We start from the raw sequence: 21,479 nt of genomic DNA on the forward strand, positions 1-21,479 counted from the left end.
CTTGTTAGTTTGCTATGTTTGGGGACAGATTCTTAATGTCCTCAAATAAAATTCCAGATAGTCCATAGCAAGTAAGTGCTTATTTGGATTTTTTTTTTTCCCCAGAACGGTGTAAAGCATTTATTATAGCTTTCACAAAAATGCAGTTCACATTTCCCCACCTATCTCCCTAGCTCCCAAACCTACTTTTCTTTGAGAAGGTCTAAGGCCAATACAATTAACGAAAGAGAATGTCTTTTATTCACTTTCGTAACAGTTATCTACTGTGAATATGTACCTGTTTTCAGGGCCGGCTCTCACTGCGCTTCTGCGAGCCCTCAGTAAGTACATTTTCAAACGAACAGATGAAAGTATGTGCTAAGAATACATCATCAGCAGTAAATAAGACCTATTTATAAGTAACTACAAATGAGGCATGAGAGCTGTATCTAGTACATTTTTGGACCTGGCATGTCCTGGGACTCTTGCTATAGGCTTTCCTCACTGAACTGCTACAAGACGGTGAGAAGGCCCTGCTCATCCCCATTTTTCAGACAAGGAAGTTGAATGGCGGAGACACTGAGTAAGTTCTCCTACGATGTCACAGATGCTAAGTGGCCGGTGAGGATATGAGTCGAGCCATTTCTGACTCTAAACCTGTAGTCTTAGCCCCGCGAGGAAGGTCCTTCTCAACGGGGGTACAGCTTGCTCCCCATCCCGGCGACAATGCTTCCAAATGCAAATGGCCACATGAGTTCTGGGAAATATTTCAAGAGTGACAGATTTTGAAAAATAGAGCCATATACCAAAAATTAATGATTGTCATGGGAGATACAGGCTTCCAGTTATGGAATGAATAAGTCATGGGAATAAAAGGCACAGCAGAGGGAATACAGTCAATAGTACTGTAATAGCGTTGCATGGTGACAGATGGTAGCTACAACTGTGGTGAGCACAGCATAACGAATAGAAATTGAATCGCTATGCCGGACACCTGGAACCAATGTAACACTGTGTATCAACTATACTCACATAAAAAGAAAATGTTTAAGTTTATTTATTTATTTTGAGAGGGGGATAGCAGGGGAAGGGCAGAGGGAGAGAGGGAGACAGAATCCCAAGCGGGCTCCACACCGTCAGTGCAGAGCCTGACATGGGGCTCAAATTCATGCAACTGTGTTTATGACCTGAGCAGAAACCAAGAGTTGGACACTTACCCCGACCGAGCCACCCAGGCACCCCTCAAATAAAAAAATGCAAGAAAAAAAATTTTTTAAGTTTATTTATTTATTTTGAGAGAGACAGAGGTAGCGCAAGTGGGGGAGGGGCAGAGAGAGGGAGACAGAGAATCCAAAGCAGCCTCCGCACTGTCAGCTAGGAGCCCGACACGGGGCTCCCACCCACGAAACCGTGAGATCATGACCTGAGACGAACCAAGAGTCGGACGCCCAACCGACTGAGCCACCCAGGCACCCCCTCCCCCAATTTTTTTGAACAATTAACTCTTGTCAGAGAGGCCTCATTTATAGAACGTCTGCTTTGCTCAGTTCTAGAATATCCCATCTTAAAAGGAATAGCCTATAACTTAATATCAAGTTTCACAAATAAAGTAAGCAAACTATTGTGTTAATGAATCAGAACTCAAAAAACTTTTTTGTCGTGCAAAAGACTGTCCACGTTTACATTTTCATTTGCTTCTCTGAAAGAGCCATAACTGCATTTCGAGGGCCCTGCGTTGTCCGCATCCAGCCAGCGCCTGGAGGGCTTAGGGCCAAAGAGGAGCACACCTTGAGGGCTCGGAGAACAAAAACCATTTCAGCAAAGGCAGTTGAACTGGACCGGATTTTCTCTGAGTGAAACACATTGCATTTATCTGCATATTTAAGGTTGAAGAATAATAAAAAGCTGGAGAAAAAGAAACTTTTGTCTACAATGTATGCAGACTATTCTTGATGAAGTCCATGTTTTCCTTAGGTCCCTGAATCAACAGAACACTTCCTAATGCTCTGTAAATATAGAAACATACAACTTAAGGTGTGATAGGGACCGTCTTCCTATGTCGGTTTGAAGTTGCACCTGCAAACACCACATGCGTGCAGTAATGGATGGTCAAATTGCTCTTGTGTGGTTGCCCCTGGATGGCTCCCACCGAATGAAAATGACCAGCACGTCTCTCCTGATTTGTTGAGGCAATGAATAATTTACTTTAAATTTAGACTACAAATTGGTACCACAGTTACTAAAATATAGTCAAGCAGGCACATAAATCAAGGCGACCTATGAATACACAGGATATCAATTTTCATATACAGGTCCGAAGGATAACACGGTTTAGGAAACACAAACAAAAGGTATCTGTTGCGCAGGCATTTGTTTGTTCCTTCCTTCCTTCACTCATTCACTCATACAACAGATTTAATCAATGTCTATTTATAAAGTGCCAGATTCCTAGAAAATAGTTTGCTGTGTGAATTATTCAAAAGCCAGATATCCATCCAGGAAGCGAGTGTGTAATCTGTAGGGCCTTTCTCTATTTCTGTACACGTTTCCTTCTTTTCTCGCTCTCTCTCATCGGGGAAAGCCGGTAGAATACAATGAAAACATGTGGGGTGCCCAGCCTACCAGCACAGTGTAGGGAGAGAGAGGATGAAAGCGGGTTATTACAAGATACTGAATAAAAGATATAACTCAGAGAAAATGTGTCAAAGCTCCTGGGACTCTCCTTCAACTAAAATTTGTTGAAAAGCTACTGAAAGGACTACTTTTAGGTGGACAAGAATCTCCCCATGGGAAGAATGATCATCATCATGTTTCTGAGCCAGATACATTGTAATCCCTCAGGATGGGGGGCTCCTGGTTTTTGGGCCGCGTCCACCTCTCAGAAACCTTGAAGTGAAACTTGACAGGAGGACCCGAACACCACCGGTCGCAGCAGGCCTGGCAGAGTGCAGGGGTTTACACATACATGACCTCTGACTCTCACTCACAGCAGGACCTCCCGGGTGGGTTTATTCCTATTTCAGAGGTCTGCACTCGTAAATTCTTCTCTCCTGGTCTCTTCCTTTCTCTGGACTTCCATTTCCAAATTCTCTTGCCCATTCCTTCTCTGGTCATCTCCTTAAATTTTGGTGTCTTATCTACAATTAAGACAGGACTGTCCCCCCGCCCTCTGTGCCTACCCCCCACCCCCCCGCATGTGTGTAGATGGGCTGCCCCCTCCTGCACAGATGCACATATGACTTCCATGTTCTTTTTTCTTGGTGGGGATGGGGAGCACAGGCCTTGTGTGGATGGTCCAGGGCTGTCCAAGCAGTGCGATGGCCTGTCTCACGCATTGGTTTCACTGAGGTTAAACGGCAGGGGTCAAGTTAGTGTGTTCTGAGGAGTGAGCGGGTCAGTGTCTTTCCATGTGGCCAAAAGGCTTCTCTCAGGATTAGCAACAGAGAGTCAGAATAAGAGGACAGGAGGCACAGTGTGTGGGAAGTAAAAAGTCACCCTGAAAAGGAACGCTCCTGCCACAATGATGACATTTTCCAGACGACTCACTGTGCCCTTTTACCGACCAGGTTCCATGTGGAAAAGATGATCTAAGGCTCCAAAGTCCGTGATACTGTTACTGGCCCTGAGGACCATCTAATTTTCTGCTAATGCCTATATCAAGCGCGGTATTTTCCAAGTACCTAGAATTAATCCACACCAGCAGAAATACATGAACAATTTGGAGTGATCTCTCATTTAAGAGATATTTAAGCCTATTTCTTTTAACCCTGTTCTTATGTGACTCAATAAAATTATATTCAACTATAGAATATTATTTTCTCGAAGCTTCAAAGATATTTCATTGTCGGACCACATGTATAAATATTCTATGAGTTACTTAACATAGGGAAAAGGAACAGCATTCATTGCATCTCAACTAAAATTTATGATGGCACCCAAATGCTGCACCAAGATGAGTTGCAGAAAATCATAATATTCACTTAGAGTAATAGTTGCACATCAGTTATTTTTGTTTTAGAACAGACTTCATTATTGGCTGCACTGATATACAATCACGGCTGAGACTGTCACTTAAGACAAATGTGTGATATCGTTGTAACATAGGCAATGGTTCCATCCATCCACCCCAATTATATAGAATTCAAACTACTGTGGGAATTTGTCATTTGGCCAAGAAGGGTCAGTACGTGATCTTATAGAACGTCTGCTGAGGAGCCTCTGAAAGGATCTTAAAAGTTTGCCTGAATAATTATTTTGAGCAAAATTATTCTTCTCCAGAATCTCTTATCCTTTTACATCCATTTATGTTTCTAACCAATAGGTGATTCAATCAGTAGAAACACTGATGGCCTTTTACTTTAAAAAGCAGGTGCCACTATTAACCACAAGGTGGCGGTATAATCCTATTTTCAGCCTCTTCAAGGAGCGACCGCTATACCTGCGGTTGGTGCCTTGTGCTAGGCATTTTGTCTTCATTAGCCTAGACTATCAGCCACCAACATCAATTCCAACAGGAAAGAAAACAAAAACCAGATGAAATTAATGAAAGGTGACAACCAGATGACAGCTATTTTTATTATTTTTATTTTTTTATAACACTCTTAGCAGGTAGGTGCTCTGATCACGGCAAATTCTGCAAGTAATAATTTGGTAGTGTTGGGATGGCCGGTGAGATTAGTTGCAGAAGCAGACACTTTAGTTCCTCCGAAGCAGGTTTAGGTTGGTAATGACAGTCATTACCATTTTACAGCTGTCCTGCTCAACTCATAATTAAGTATGATAGAAACCGCCTCCGCTCATGACCCCTCACTGATGAACAAAATGAGGACAGGACCCAACCCCATGGGAATATTCCTCCTTCCTGGTCATTACCAGGTGTGGGAACCATGAGTTAAAATGATGCTTTATGAGCTACAGATTAGCCGAACAAATTTCACAATGGCTGAGGAGCTAAATTCCCTGCAGGGCTCCTGTCCTGTGAGGCACATTCGCTAAGGCTAAATTAACCTCTCAATAGAATTCTCGAGTGCCCTGAAAGAGTTTGAAGCTAAAATATTGAAATTTAGGTAGATTTCAGAGTAAGGAGACTGTGATACAGGCAAGCCTGTATGCTGTACTCTGGTTGAGCGCTGACCAGCCATCTAAGCAAATGTTTGCCGTCCCTCTGGCTAAGGAACAATGGTTCTCTACCAAATAAGGTCATTACAAAGACGTCCTGATTTCTGGGGCGCCTGGGTGGCTTAGTCGGTTAAGTGTCTCACTACCGCTCAGGTCACGATCTCATGGTCCGTGAGTTCAAACCCCACGTCAGGCTCTGTGCCGACAGCTCAGAGCCTGGATCCTGCTTTGGATTCTGTGCCTGTCTCTCTGCCCCTCCCCCATTCGCACTCTGTCTCTCTCAAAAATAAACACATTAAAAAAAAACCAAAGATGTCTTGATTTCTCTTTTTTCTGACTTGGGGGAAATATATCCAAAGAGAGGAAGGTGGTAAAGGTAAGGTTTTCTTGCTTATAGTTTCTTGAACTATAAATTTTAAAACATCACTACGGAGCAATGACTTGACATTTCTTTGGTAGCCGCCTAAGGGAAGCACACTACCTGTGAGCACAAGAGACAGGAACCTGGAAACCTTTAGCGTCACTGGCTGATCCTGTTATGGAGGGGTTGCTGCTGAAGACAGCAAGAGCCAGGCATTCATTTGAAGAGCGAGTTATAAATCCTTAAGGCCATCTGTCAGTGTAACCTGATTACTTTTCGTACATACCAAACGTATTGATCCACACAGGAAACGGGAAAGCTGACCCTTTCAGGAGGAGGGGTCTGTGTGGCTCTCACTTGTCTTCAAAGATACATTAAACTTATATTACAGAAGTAACATCGTTTACTGTTTATAAAAGCCCCGTCGCCATTTTGGTTTTTTGCCTTCAGAAAAGCCAAAAGGTAAGAGACTTTGATGGATGAGGAATAACTTCTAAGGTTGCTTTTGCTCATATTCTGACTTGAAAACCAATTGCCAAGGTTTTTGGTTTTTTCTTTTTGTTTTTTATTTTTTAATGGCAAATCTCAAGACAGGGAGGGAGGAGAGGGAAAGGGGGAGATAATGATTGATTCTCAGAGACCAGGGGAGGTACACAGGTAAAAAGCAGTTTCATTTTGCATAAGCAAGTCTTCATGGAAAATGTGCAGTTTGGGCTTTAGGGTCTATATCTCCTGTGCCTTCCATGTTTGTTCATCTGATCTGAATTCAGAGCTCCCTGAGGGTGGGGACGTGTCCACTTCATCTCCCACCCTATTCTCAGCATCTACAATAAACTGGAAAGTAGGAACCAATCAAGAAATTTTTATTGAATACTTATTTCTGTAGGAACAATGAGGAGTAAATTCCCAAGCTGACTCTCAAAATGCAACTTGAATAATTTATAAGGCAAGGGAGAGGAGGAGAATAAAAGAGACGAGCACATCAAGCAAATAATTAAAAAATATGCCAAGTATGTCTTAAGGCAAAGCCTTAACTCGTGAATGAACACAGCCACCTGGCTTCTTTGTCCTGTCATCGAAGCAGCTGAACGTCTCTCGAGAAAAGGCACAGCAGTGAGAATGCTGGTGTCTGTGTGCATGGCTGCTCACCAACTGTAGCGTCCAAGCTTGGTGTTCCTCTGACCCCTTCTCAGCAACCGTCTTTCATGCCTTCCCGGCTCTTCTAGCCCTCAAAAGGTGCTAAGTCTTACATGTCTCAAGGGAAAGAGGAGCCTTAACTATTCTTGGCTCTTCTTCCCACGTTTTTCATCTGATGAAAGCCTCACCATTCTTCAGATCTCAGTGTAGTGTCACTTCCTTGGAGCGACTTTCCTGACGATGTACTTCAATCCCCTTCCCCCCACACTGCTTTAGTTTTAGGCCTGTTTCATAAAAGCCTGAAGAAGCTTTCTCCTTCGTGGCATTATTCAACATGGAAATGATGAAGCTTTGCGCTGTCTCCTCCGCCGGCCTAAGTTCCAAAAGGCAATGCCATGAACAGACCTATCCGGTTCACAGCTGCAGCCCTAGTGTGCAGCACACACAGTAGGCATTTAATCATCCGAATGAATAAACAGTTGAAGGAACTAACAGATCGGAAGAGAAAAAGCATCCATGAAGGGTGGATATTGACCAGGCCTTCAGAGACAGGAAGGACCAGAAGAAACCCCTTTTCTCAGTATTTTCGAATGATGTTGAAATTCCAAGGGGGACGTCAGGAGCTCCAAAAGTCTGCTTGTCAGGCTACCAGGCAGACGGACTTCCACGGTACTGGCTCCATCCTACTAATGATCATCTTGACCCTACCCAGGTCCTGAAGAGACCTACCACGCACCAGTTTTGACTCAAAGGCTTGAAATTAAAAACACTGAAAATGCCTGAGCACATGCAACCCGCCAGCCACTTCCTGCACGTTATGCTATTTAATCCTTATGGGCCTTTGGGGTCAGGCCACCGTATCTATTTATGGATGAGGAAACCGAAGTTCAAAGCTAAGTACCATGTCTAGGGTCATGCAGCTCTAGGTTTCCTGACTCAGTGTCCCTGGCACTTTCTACCCTAGCCTAGTGCCCAGCAGTGTGTTCTCACAGATGGGGCGGTGACCATCCCCATGGTGTTCATAATCCCCAGGTGGCTGCCTGTCCGGGACACAAAAGCCTCACCCTCTTGGCAATCTGAACCTCTCTCTATCATGACTTGCCTTTAGCACCAGAGAGAAGAATGTTCCCTCTCTTCTGGTTTGCCCAGTGCTCATTCCCAGCCACGCATTCATCATGTGTCCTCCTTCCAAGGGATCGAGAATACTTTATGGCCCTTGCCCGTGTCTTGTGAGGATTTGGTGTTAGCACACAGGCCAGTTTACTGAGGCCAGGATTTCACAGTACTGCTCTGTTAAGCACTGTTTTGCACTGGTTTTGTTTGGCTGCTTGGGCACGGTGATTCAGCCACCTTCTCGTTCATAATAGTACAAGACTTAACCAAGAACAACTTCAGTGTCTTTGCTGTGAGGTCCAGAAATTTACCCTTTGACATCAACGTCTCTCAAATCCTCCATTCACGGCTGATGACATTTAGGTGATCACATTCACTAGTTGGTTGGACAGTGGTCGGACAGCTAATTATAAATGCTCCAGTATCCATCACACGCCGATTAGCTTTTACCAAGCCCTCACCCGAACCGTGCTGCCTCGTTGAGACAGCACATCAAAGGGTGCTTACCCTGGGAAAGGTAAGCTCTCAAGATGGAAGAGATACAATTTAAGAGGAGACGGCAATTTGTCGCGTACCAGGGGAATCCCACTTTGTAGCGTGGGTTTCACTGTGAGCTACAGCAAGGCTGGACAAAGCAGTCGGCTGTCTCTACCGCACCTTCTGATGTATTTCTACTTGTTCATTACCGTAAGCTCGGCTGACTTCAGAGTTCCTGTTTTTCATGGATGCCGGCGGGCATGTGGCTCAACGTGCCACCCGGCGCCTGCTACACCACGGTCATCTTCGTTCTCACCTTGACTAAGTTTTATTTTTATTTATTTATTTTTTAAGTTTATTTATTTTGAGAGAGACAGAGACAGCATGAGCAGCGGAGGGGTAGAGAGAGAGGAGAGAGAGAATCCCAAGCAGGCTCTGTGCCATCAGTACAGAGCCAGACACGTGGCTCGAGCTCATGAAACTGTGAGATCATGACCCGAGCCGAAACCAAGAGTCGGACGCTCAACCGACTGAGCTGCCCAGGCGCCCCTCTTCTCGACTATATTTTAAAAACACCATGCGTCCTTTGTATTATAAAACCAGCAGACGACAGACTTTTTATTGACTCCAAAATCTTCCAAAAACATGCATGTGGGTCACTTGCTACTATTACCGGGAACTACTCGGGGCTGGGACTAGCTATGTTAGAGTAAGTCAGAACTTGTGTTTGAAAGTGGAGGTTCTCGGGGCTCATCCTCAAGACTTTCTGCCAGGAACAGGCTATAGAAGATTCCCCAGCTCTGTGCAGACAAGCGGCCGGGCAGTGGTTCTAGTAGGGCAGCGCTTCTCAAAGGTTGGTCCTGGTCCAGAAGCCTGTCATTTGGCAACTTGTTAAAAATGTAGAATTCTGGGTTTCCCTGAGGCTTATGAATCAGAAAGTCTGGGGTGGGGCCCTCAGTTTTTAACAAGCCCTCCAGGTGATGGTGATGCAGGCTGAAATTTGAGAAGACTGTTCAAGAACAGCACTTCAGTGTGTCTACAGATCACCTGGGGATCTTGTTAAGGTGCAGATTCTGAATTCTGTATTTGTAACTGGCTGCCAGGTGAGGTCTAGGCTGCTGGCCAAGGACCATTATTTGGAGTCGTACTATAGCATAGACGTTCATCTTCCTTCCAACAAGGATGGAAGGGTCATCCAGCCAGATCCCTAGTACTGAAGCTTGGACTTCGTCTCATTCAGAGTTACGTGAAAATGAGGTCACAGAGCCCCTGCACCTTAGGACTCTCTTCATTTCCATATAAGTACTAGCTCTTTACCAATCCAGGGTCCCATAAAATGGCAGTGAGTGGACACATCATCTGTTCTTTTCCACATAATTAACCAAGCCCAAACCTCTCGTGCCTCAGTTTCTCCTGAAAAATGAGGCCATTTATAAAGTTTCTTTCCAGCTCTGAGACTCTATCATTTTATGAAAGTAGCCAGAAATTCCTCAGGTCTAAAATAAAAATTCAGGACTCTCCACCCAGAGGGACTTGCTGTCGACCCAGCAAGAACGTGAAATTCTCAGTGTGATCAATAGTTTCAACTCCCCAGAAAGCACAGTCTTAGTAATTCCCTGGAACACCTGACAAGGATACAGCAGTTACAGGAATGTTAGGAGGAAGAATCGCAGGCAGCCTTTTTAGTCCCAAGTCCAGTGCCAGGAATCCATCCCAACAGTGCCTGACCGGAGAGCCCAGCACCAAACACTGGCTGCAGGGATGACTTATGAGTCTCTGACTAGAGTCATCAACATCTAGTTGGCATAGTTACACATCGATAATTCCTATTTATAACAGCCTTTAAACAGAATGCAAAGACAAAACCAAAAATATGCAGATGGGCATACACAGGTAACGGAGAGAGAAAATGCTGCTGCTGGAAGCTTCTGAGGCTTTTTAAAGAGGCACATGCCCAAATTTAGGAAGATCTTACACAGAAAGCAAGTCTGAAAGGCATCTATCTAATTTCCGACCTCAGTACTTGATAAGCCTGAAGAGGCTCCAAATGTAATAGAACATTCTGGAGAAGTTCTCGGTCTCTGTTTTTAAAAATAGTTCTTTGGGTTGGTTTCATTAGTTGCTTGACAAATACCTCTGATGTTTCTTACTCTTTAACACTAAGGCACAAAGCGTATTTTACTCTTTGACACTCTGTAATTCATTAAAAAAATAATTGCTAAATCCCTACTATACACTAAACACTGTTTCATCTTCTAATCGCCCCTTGAATATGAGACTAGACTGGTTTGAGGCAATTTAATTGCAAAACTCAATATGCAAGAGGGGAAAAGTGTTTTGAATTGAGGTCTTAATACAGAGCTATATTTTGATCAAAGATTAAGAAAACCCATTGTTGAATTCCAAGCATGTGAAATCAGAAAGAAACAAAAAGCCACAAGCCCTTTCCCTTCCACCATATTGCATTAGTCACAATAACTGCAGCTTGATTCTGTGTAGCCTGATGGCAGAGGCCCCATGGCATGGACACAGCTGCAGTGCCCTTGGACTGATGTTGTTTCAAGCTGAGAACTGTCCTCAATGTGTCTGGTGGATTCCAAAGACAGCCTTTGCACGTTCACAGGGTGCGAAGGACCACTTCCCCTGCATGCGCTCAATCACAGTCAGGGTTGGCCAGCCCCTGGGGACAGGCCAGATTTCAAGGACCAGGGAAGGCACGTGGAGAGCCTCACCGTGTCCCTACTAAGTGGGAGAATAGCTGCTTTCACTTTATGGTGAGAGGAAGCTTAACAAATATTCACGCGAGCGTTGGCATGTGCATTTAAAATCTTACGAAGGCATAAATTACTGGAACAGACCAAGTCAGCTGGTAAGGAACAGGGAGGGGAAGGAGAAGGATGAGAGGGGTGAGGCCAAAATGCAGGCACTGTGTGTCTGAGGTAGGCAAGGGGAAGAGATTTGGGGGCCTTTTTTTTTTTTTGTCATTTTACCGACAGCTGGTCTTAACCCATGGGCTACTTTGTGAATTTAAGAATGACATATGTACGTACCTGTCTACATCGATATATTTATTTTCCTCTCTTCCTTTGCCCAATCTAGGGAAGATAAAACCATACCGGCAGAGGTAGGGGAGCAGGTTAACAGAGTGACTACACCTTGGAGATTCTGTTCTTACAAGGTCTGACGTGACCAAACAGGGAACTCCACAACCGGAATGAGTCACCTCCTTTGGAAAAGGTCCACGCTCATTCCAGAGCCACTCGTATGCCAGGCAGCCAGAAGACTCTGGACTAGATATAAAAGGCAACATGGAGTGAACTACAGGATTCTGAGGACAGACACGGCAGGATAGAAGAGTACTGCACTTCTGAGTAAGAGAGTGTTTCCTCAGCTTGGAGGGAGGAGTATTTTGGCTGTGACCTTCCCAAATAACTACCCCCGATGTATTAAAGTGCACGGCTTCCAGGTCCCTCCATCCACTGGCCTCATCGCTTGGCACATGCCTTCCTTCCCAGGCCTTGGGAGAATGCCAGCCATTGCACAGATGTCCTCCAGAACCCTCTCTCAAGTCCTGCTTCACAACACCCAGGGCACTTGCTATGCTGCCAATGCCCAGGCCTGACCCTCAGATATTCTGACATGATAGAGTTGGAGTGGGGCCCAAGAATCTGTATTTTTAAATTTTTTTTTTTTTTAACGTTTATTTATTTTTGAGACAGAGAGAGACAGAGCATGAACGGGGGAGGGTCAGAGAGAGAGACACAGAATCCGAAACAGGCTCCAGGCTCTGAGCTGTCAGCACAGAGCCCGACGTGGGGCTCGAACTCACGGACCGCGAGATCATGACCTGAGCCGAAGTCGGCTGCTTAACTGACTAAGCCACCCAGGCGCCCCATGAATCTGTATTTTTAGCACGTATCCTAAGTGATTCTGAAATGAGGAGTTCACCGAAAACCCTTGGCTCAGAGTTTGCTACGAGCCCAGTGGGAATCCTAATGAGGTGGAAGTCACTCATCAATTTTTCAAAAGTTCAGAAGCCCTCAAAACTGACACAGCATTTGGCCAGGGAAATCACTGTGGGAAGAATTAGGGAAGGACGAGAGGAAATGTTTTTGTAAACATGGCTTCTATATGCTGTATCGTTTCTATCGGTTCATCCCGTGAAAGGAAAACTCGAATCCCGTGTTAAGTCCCAGTGTACAAGAGGTAATGAGACTCCAGGGAAATCCACAGGGGGATCTCCGCAGGGCACCTCCTCTCCTTACAATGTCATGTAGCTAATGTGATTATAAGACCTAATGAACTGAAACTAATGCAATTTTGAAAATCTTCGTAGCTAATGAAAATCACATCTTCTCCCTCCAGATTTCCCATTTTCTCTGTTTGTAAATCATGAATAAAATGGAAGTTATGGGTTGAGGCTGTGTTTATGGAAAGTCTTAGTGTAATTTGGAGAGGGTTTTTTGTTGTTGTTGTTGATTTATGTATTTTGAGAGAGAGAGAGCATGCACAAGCGAGAAAGGGGCAGAGAGAGAAGGGGAGAGAGGATCCCAAGCAGGCTCCATGCTGTCAGCACAGAGCCTGATGTGGGTTCACTCCCATGAACTGTGAGATCATGACCTGAGCCAAAATCAAGAGTCAGGCACTGAACTGACTGAGCCACCCCAATGCCTGAAATTTGGAGAGTTTTATATTTTGAGTGTCACAGTGGCTTCCAAGATGAGGGATCACATTTGGAATTCACATTATATACCACAGTATTAAGAGATGTGTGGGAGAGACCCAGAATATGGTTCCTAACACTGACATTTTAGAGACAGCCTTCTTCCCCTGCTGATGTCAAAGCACTCTGTACCTTAAATAGTCAGTGTAGTCACTCTGCCCCAATTTCCATTTTCTCTGGAAAGCAGAGAACAAGGAGAGTCTTCAGATTGTACAGTAAGAGCTAATTATCAGGGTAAGGCTTTGACATCCCCCACCCTTCATTTCCTTATGCCATGTTTTCACCTCTTTGGGGGCAGAAACATTTCAAAGGCTTTAAACTGAGAGGTAGGGGAGTGGCCTAAGGTGGCAAGCTTCACAGGATGGGAGAGGCACGTGGTAGAGATGTGCTGTGGTAAGATCCAGAAAAAGGTGCCGGCCTTTTTGGGACACATCTTCTCCGTGTCCAAGTTACTCAATTTTAACTGTAGTAAGAAAAGAAATACAGATATTTATGGAGTATAAGGTAAAACTATTAGTAACTCAAAAAATGGAACATGGGAACTCAAAGAAAATTTGCACATGGAGTCAAGAATGTGAGTTCACTCTTCTCTGCCACTGAGAGTCTGAGTGGCTCTGCTTGTGCTGAGAGCACAGACTGGACCATGTGAGTGGTGCCTCCTAGAGGTGTGGGGGGTGCACTGCACAGCCACAGCAGCAGCTCTGTAAATGCATACTGTGGGAAATGTAATAGTGGGATCTGATCTCGAGAGGATCATTCCTTTATTTCTCATGCCTCTATGACAGAAAGACTTCAAGAAAAATATACTTACATAAGGAACAAGAAGGTGTGTTTTCAGGACAAAAAGAAAACTCATTAAAAAAAATCAAAATAGTGACTCACACCTAGTTATTACTATTGGGGAAAGACGTTAGTATTTATCATTTCAATCCTATTGGATTAAATAATCTAGGCCAGGCTTCATTCCAGTTGTTTTTGTAAGCAATTATTTATAGTGGATATGAGATTTCTCAATACTAATTGTAAAACAATACATTGCTATGGCTGAAATTTAAGAGAAGCAGTTAACTTTTTTTTTTACATAACTTTTCTTAGACCTTTCTTCAAACTCTTTGAAATCCGACTTGATTTTATTTCCTGATATACTGGAATATTATATCAGGAATAAGCAAATTTTAGGGACAACTGGTCCACTAGCAGTCACCTACGTCCTATACTTCATCTTCTTGAGAACATGATTAAAAACAATCTGAGACATTCTGTAACATTCACTAATCTATCACAAGTCTTTGATTCTGCAGCCAGGATCCATCTAAGATGCCGTGATTTCAGTAAAGTCCTCACACTATAAATATTCTCCCAAGACTGTTTCATAGTACTACCACCATAAAAATTGTAAAGGGTAGGGATAGGCTGAAAGATCAAATTCCAATCTTTCATATTTCCTAACAGAGTTGTGACCTGATGCCTTTTTCTGTAACCTATTATTGGATATGGCTTTCAGGTGGACTGAAGGACAGTGTCCTACCCTGGTTAACTGGAATACGAACATCCTCCATATTGTCACTGATGTGGTCCTGTTGTCATGAATGAGGGCTGCATTAGGTAGCAGCTGAACCAATTGACTAATGTCTTAAAGAAGTGGCTATTATAAAACAGTAATATCAGAAACTGTCATGATTTGCTTATCTTCATCTTTTAGTAAAACTATTAATGACATTGTTCTATTGTGTACTACATAAAGCTTGGTGTGTTTGTGTGATAAATTCAGAGATTTTAGTGCCTGGAAAAGGTTTTTTATCCTGATAGCTTAGTTTGCCTTTTGAAATAACTCAACTATACATACGAAAAGTCATATTTCCTTTTCTCTTCCCTTCTCATATAGCTGGCTGGAAGCTCAAAGATGTAATTATCCTCAATTATCGCAATTACCGTAGTCTAGCTTTTTCTTTCCTCTCTCTACACCAGCCCCAAATGCAAGTTTTTATTTCATACATTTGGAAGAGTCTTACATGAATGTCTTTATTATAACAACCTCACTATTTCTTAGAAGTATATCTTAATTTCTAAATATTGCATATATGAAGTTTTAAATTTAATTATCATGAACTATTTTATTTATAGATTTTTAAAAGTTTTCAATGTCCAGAATAGGTTTTAGAGGAAGAGACATTTTTTAAAAAGCAAAGGATAAAAGAAGGAAAAAGGAAGGAAGGAAAAGAAGACTTTCCCACTACGTTAATCTTTTGGATCGTAAGTTCTGATCTTTAAGGAAATGTTGAAAGAAGTATCCAAATGATATATGAGATGCAAAGACTAAGATAATTAAAATCAAACCAACTTTATCCTAAAGGCTATACAGAATTATTAAATTCCTCTGAATTAGACTAGAGTTTTCAACCATGGCTATACATTAGAACCGCTTGGGAAACTTTTTACAACATACCAATGCCCAGGCCTAACCCCAGAAATTTTCGGCTTCAGTTGAGCAGGGATTGGGCCTGGACACTGACATTTGTAAATGTGTCCCCATAGCATGTGAATATATAGTTAGCGCTGAGAATCACTTAGCTAGACTCTTCATTCATGTTTCTAAACTCTTAACTGGGACCTGCTACTTCACGTTATTTCTTGTAGTACTGAATCATGGCATAGTCAGGATGTGACCGTGTCAAACAGATATAGCTCATTGTTCCTCTCCCCATATGAGTCCACACTGGTAACCACATAAACCAAGTTTTCTGCACATGTATATCCTCAGAGCTTGGGCCAAAAGACAGCATGTATAGAGTCTATTCCAGAAGGTGGCATTTGAGCTTGCAATATAGACACCCAGACTCAGAAGATGTGGGCACTGAGTCATGTTGTCTGATTGTCCGCTGTAATGTCTACCTATTTTTCTCTGCGTCCCTCAAACACTAATCTAAAAGTTGTATGGCTAAACATAATTGGGTAAATTAAAATAGAATTATTTTACAGTATATTCAAATATGAAAATTTCACCAAGAAATACAAAAAAGTTCTCCTGGTCCGTTATTCTCACATACCACTGGTTTTAGATTACATGTCAAAGTTGACCTAAAAAATACATTCATTATCTTCCACTTGCAAAATGATCTATAATTCTTAGAGGAAGAGCGTCCTGGCAATCAATGCATTATTAAAACAATACCTTTCTTTATGCTTTAGGCTACTTTAACTTTTCTCTTGATCTCCATTGTTTAAGTGGACACAATACACTTTGTTCGCCTCAGTTTGACAAACATTTATTGAAAGACTACCATGGCTTTTTCTTTCTAGCTCTTGAACATAAAGAGTCTGTCCTTACCCTGGATCTTTTATAACTAGCTGTTTACCTCCTGGAATGATCATCCTTCAGGTCATAACAGAGCTGCTTCCTCTCCATTTTCTTCTATCCTGTTCAAGCATCATGTTCTCAGAGAAGTCCACTCTGAGCAGTCATTCTAAAGCTCTCCTGCCCATCCCTACCTCAGCCATATCCCATGATCTTCTCTTCCTTTCCCTATATGAAAGCATCTTATATACTGGCCTTTGTATTTATGGTTGCATGATTCCCTTTAGAATATAACCTCCATGAGCACAGGCACTCTTTGTCCGTGCAGCTATAACTCCAAAACCAGCAAGAGTGGCAGTCACTCAGCAAATATTGACAGAGTGAATGAATGCATACCTTTGCAGTCTGACCAAGAGTGTTCTGAATACAGTCTTATTTTCTTTAAGGTTGAAACTACTGATGTTAATAGATCATAAATGAGTATGTACAGTTGCAATTTTAACATGCAGTTCTCCAAACAATATGCACGTACTGGGATTTTAATGAGACCCACAAAGCCAGCCACTTTTGCAGAGAAGGTGATATGCACCCTGTGCCCTGCTGGCTCTAAGCTTCTGCCAGAGAGCTTCTCTGTTTGCACATCTTGCAACGTTGGCTGTTTCTTTCAATTCCCAACAGAAAGCAGCTAGACGTTAATGTTTGAAACTGCACTTCCAATCTTCTGTTGGGGTTTCTTTAGACCACTTTATTGGGGGTAACACGTGCTTATTTGGCATAGGATCCTCAGTGTACCAAGGAAAAGTTTTTGGATCCCTTGTTATTGGTCATTCCCATACACGTCTGGCTTGGGACAGGAGTTACATTGCAAAAAGCATCCACTTCATGTTGGTGGATTTATTACAGCCTGGGATCTTTTGTCAGTAATCTTACCCTTCCATCATTACCACATGATACTAATAGATCTGGCCAGGAAGTCAGCTGTAATATCTTCAGGACAAATCCTACTGACATATGGAATCGACAGTTGGACACTACCTCTATTTTGAGGCACTTCTGTTGGGTCTAGATTAGCACTTTAAGCCATATTGATAACACACTCTGCCAGCTTTCCAAATATGTGCTATGCTTGCGTGTCAGCTCCATTCAGAATCTTCAATATTTCAGTTATCCATTCAGTAGAGAAAAGTATATTGGATATCACTATCAAAGTCAGCTACGTTTGTATCTTGTGAAACATGCAGTTTCGTGCCCTTGCCCAGAAAAGGCACCTGATAAATACTAGTTCCTCCTTCTGCTTTCCTCGCTATTTATATAAGAAGAAGAATATGCATCTTAAAGAGATTCAATGTATATAAAGTACTTAAATCTATAGGTTGTATCTGATTATTTCTCTTTTTTAAAAATGTTTATTTATTCTGAGAGAGAGAGAGCACAAGCAGGGGAGGGGCAGAGAGAGGGAGACACAGAATCTGAAACAGGCTCCAGGCTCTGAGTTTTCAGCACAGAGCCCAAAACAGGGCTCAAACTCACGAACCGTGAGATCATGACCTGAGCCAAAGTCAGACGCTTAACGGACTGAGCTACCAAGGTGACACTGATTATTTCTCTTTTTAAATAGAGTTAAATTCAAATGGTAAACTGTAATCATTATCAATATCAGAATTAGCTGATTCAAATGAAGAAAGTTTGATCACACTATAAAGTTCTAAGAGATGGTGTTATCTTGCTTTCTCTTTCTCTTTTTTTTTTAATTTTTTTTTAACGTTTATTTATTTTTGAGACAGAGAGAGAGAGAGACAGAGCATGAACAGGGGACGGGTAGAGAGAGAGGGAGACACAGAATCTGAAATGGGCTCCAGGCTCTGAGCTGTCAGCACAGAGCCCGATGCGGGGCTCGAACTCACGGACCGCGAGATCATGACCTGAGCCGAAGTCGGATGCTTAACCGACCGAGCCACCCAGGCGCCCCTGTGTTATCTTGCTTTAACCACATCCAATACATATAAATTTCTATTTATGAAAGAGTGAAATGAAATGAAATGACATGGATGTTTTTATAAAAAAATATTATTTTAAATCATGACCAATTCAAATTTGTTTAAAACATAATTCAATTTCAAATAGACTTTTATAGAAACTTACAGGAACCTATGTAATGCATACAGTAGGTCATAAATAGTCACAAAGCCAACACATAACTAACCATTATTTCTCAGCAATGATCATCCAAGCCTGTTCAAACTACAGGGTTGGGCTGATAGGAAACTTTGTAGTAAGTGAGTCAGGATGATCACACCTGAACCCAATGATTAATCTTAACGTCATGAGTGGAGACACAATCAGACATGGGGTTCTATTGTGTGAGAGGAGGCACTAACTATGAAGTCTTCTTGCCAAAAATGTGAACCTGAACTGATTAACCCTCTAGATATAACCACCAGGATTTTACTCATTTTTGTTGTTGTTGTTGTTGCTGTTGTTTTACTTCCATCACTGAAATGATCAAATTACAACCAAGGATTTTGTCTCCCCAGGTCAGTTAACTCACACTCACAAGATTGTTAGGTTTCTGATTAAGTTTATGTATGTGTCTATCTATGAACAAGAAAGAACAAATTTTATATATGCCACTTGTATAACTATCCATAATGACTGTTATCAATGTGTCAACTAAAATGCCACGGACTTGTAAGGAAATGAAAATGACAAACTGTGGCATTAACCATACACTGAGAAGACACTCCTAGGGCCTTTCTTGCTCCTTTCCATGGTTGTATAATTTTGTGATTCTTCTTTGAGGTTCAGTCTTAGCCCCTTTTCCTTATTTCCATCATATTTACTTCCTGGAGTCCTACGCAACAAAATATGTATTATGTACGTCTGACTTGGCACTTTTTATGGCAGACCATAGAAAAAAGGCAATAACCACAACATTATTAATAACACAGGAGATGTACATGGGTTCAGGGGTCTGACAGACACAGGTTAAATCCTGCTCCACTGGTAAATCACCCCATGATCACCCCATGATCCAGGTGGAGTCTCTCAGTCTGAGTCCTTTACTCATCTACGAAGACCCAAGAGTCCTCACCTTCCCTCACCCCACAGGGCAGAGTTTTTTAACTCTAACTTGAGAAAACCACAGCACACAGGGCATGGTGGTTAACACTCAGCTTGAAGTTCAGGGCAGCCATTATTATCACCTTATTTTTGTGTAATACTCAAACATTTTCACAGATTTTACTTTTTGACTAGCTCAACAATCTTATGAGAAACCTTTAAGGCAGCGTTCTCCTTCTTTTAAATCATTATTGGTGTTTTACAACAAGGAAACAATGGACCAGAGGGAGTAAGAGGCTGGCCGAGACCCCACCTAACCCAGGAAAACAGCAGTGCCATCCCTGTCTTCCACTCTAAACCTGATGTTCTTTCCTCATGGTATTGAAAATGCAGTATTTAATACACGGTATTAAAAAAATGTGGTTTCATACAAAACGATGTTCTCATCAACAAGCCAGGAACGCAAAGAGCACACAGCTGTCCCAGCCACCAACTCCAATGCCACAGCGGCCTGGCGGGTACTGCAAACACAGGGGCAGGCCAGATGGGAATTCACTACGCTGAAGTATTTTCTCTTTCGCAAAGACACGTAATGTTTCTCATTTTTCTTTAAAGAAACGTTCATTTCTTTTAAACAACCTGTTCATTCTATCTTCTGCTTTTTTGCTTAACTCGAACTTAATAAAACCACGGCACACGGGACATGGTGGTTAACACTCAACTTGAAGCTGGGGAATAACAGCGTAGGGTGGAGCAAACCATGACTCCACACCCTCCCACTTTGGGTGCTGGTTGCCATTCTTTTAAAAGGCATGACATCCTCTCGAAGGGACAAAGTTCTACGGTCTTAAAAGGTAGACTGGTGGTGTATTACTCAGTGTCAGCCTGTGAGAACTTGCATTAATACTGGAGATGTAGAAGACAGAACCAGTATTTATGTCTTACTAATCATCTAAAATCTGAATAAGACCAATTATACCTCCTAAATCTGTCGATGGCTTTCATTGGAATAGGGTTTCCGACAGCTTTCAAAGTGTGTGTTTTAGGTAAAATGTTTAATATACTGTAAATTCTTTATAGTAACAATACCAAAAACCTCAGGATCTCCAGGGATCTCTGAGACTGAGCATAGCACATTTGCATTTAATTTTTATTTATAAAAAATCATTGCAGTAATTTAAGATATTTGCAGGGTAAACTTCTCTGAATTGGGTTCAGAAGCCTGTATACAACTTCTAGTTTGCCAAACAAAGTTAAAAAATATGGAATTCCCCTTAAAGATATTAGGTATAAACAGAGCCATCAAGTTGAGAATAGCAAGCCCCAGATGGTCTATTAGGATCAGCAAAAACCACTGTCCTTGCCAACATGAATTTCATAAAGCAGAAATCACTCTCAGGCATGCACAAACAGACATATCACGTCCATGAATACTTATTACCATATGCTCGGTACCAGGTAAGGTACTTTATTACACGGTCCATAAAACATTACTTTAAACACAAACACCAAGTGTTCAAATGAACTGTTTACTCTTACGGCAAAGGCACTGCACTCCCGTGTTTTAGGGTGAGACAGGGTGGTGATTATAGCTGGGACCGGCAGGCTTTAAAAGCAAAAGCAAGGCCATCAGCAAACGTGTTTGTGCTGGGCTGTCTTGAATGTTTTAACTTCTATTCTCTTTTTCTTTCTGATAATCTAAATTTCCAGGAGGCAATGTTTGTGTTGTTAATAACCTAATGACTATAAATATGATGGAGCGGCCATGTAAACCTAAGTGTCTTTGTACAATCATTGCTGGTGAAATAAGGAACGGAGGCTTCTAGGGTTTCAGTAGCTCTTCACGCCCATCACTCAGAGAGGAAGAAAGTGAGACAGGTAAGGATGAGGACCATCGGTCTCAAACACTCCGCCTCAAGAATCTTCTAAAATCATAAAAGGAACTGCAGTACAGTGGGAGCTCGGCACCTGGAAATTAGTGTTATCAGGTGGACATGGCCTTTTGAGGGCCTTGGGGCTTCTGGAGGTGGACGGCTGGCTAACAGAGGCTGGATTTGGGATGCAGAGCCCAATGATCATCTGAGATCCCTTTAAGGAGCTTAGAAGCACCACAGATGTAAAAAGCAGACACCATCCTCAATGAACATTTGCCATTTTTCTATACTACACGTTCTTGAGTCACCTCTGATGTTCTATTTATTTCAAAGAACATAGAT

This window comes from Panthera leo, chromosome F2 (genome assembly GCF_018350215.1).
Source record: "Panthera leo isolate Ple1 chromosome F2, P.leo_Ple1_pat1.1, whole genome shotgun sequence".
Classification (NCBI taxonomy): Eukaryota; Metazoa; Chordata; class Mammalia; order Carnivora; family Felidae; genus Panthera; species Panthera leo.